General features: G+C 26.7%; 1 protein-coding gene across 1 annotated transcript in view; it reads right to left on the minus strand.

Annotated features, from left to right (window-relative positions):
• Nucleotides 1-816, minus strand: part of LOC107626803 — an 11178-nt gene that overhangs the window by 9461 nt on the left and 901 nt on the right. The gene's annotated exons all lie outside the window — the stretch shown is intronic.

Below are 816 nucleotides of genomic sequence, written 5' to 3' on the forward strand. Positions count from 1 at the left end.
TTCTCTTGTTATATATATATATATAACTTTAATAAACAAGAAAAAAAAATTGTATTAAGTGCTGGCTGAAAGATACTGAAAGATACTTCCAGCGTCAGCCCTATATCTCTATGAATAAAGTAATGACTAGATGACAATAATTAGTACTATTAGGATCAGGATTATTAGGATTGTGTGTGTGTGTGTGTGTGTGTGGCGTTATTGAGTTCACACTATTCCTTACACCTTTTTCTTTGTGAAAAATGCTCTTCAAATGATCAGGAGCGCTATTTTGATTTTTTACTGTATCTCTAACACTCATTCAAATAGATTAGTAAGCTAACAACTAAATTAATTCAATTTGGTTTACGAGGGCCACTTTAATTCATCTAATTTAAAGAGAAACTTTTAATAATTAATTTTGTATAATATCTTGTGAAACATATTTTGTGTCAGTTTTTCTTCCAATTAAACCGTTTTTCTGCCCGTATCAACTATAAATTTATTAGGTTAAGCTCATTCCGATCTAGTACTCCAAATTAACATTGATTTGCACTAGGACTATCAACAATTAGATATCTGAAGCTTTGACTATGGCTTTATAAAACAAAATGACTGATGCGTTAATACCAAATCCTCAAAGTGATATCTCACTAGAAGAAGCAAAACTTTCTTCAAACAATTTTTTTTTATTTTAAGATAAAGTAATATTTTAGTCTTTAATATTTGCGCTAAATTTTAATTTAGTCTCTAACATTTTAACTATTTTATTTTAATTTTAAAAATTTTAAACAAATTTAATATTATTCTATCATTAAATTTGATTTGAATTTGAAT

This window comes from Arachis ipaensis, chromosome B01 (assembly GCF_000816755.2).
Source record: "Arachis ipaensis cultivar K30076 chromosome B01, Araip1.1, whole genome shotgun sequence".
Classification (NCBI taxonomy): Eukaryota; Viridiplantae; Streptophyta; class Magnoliopsida; order Fabales; family Fabaceae; genus Arachis; species Arachis ipaensis.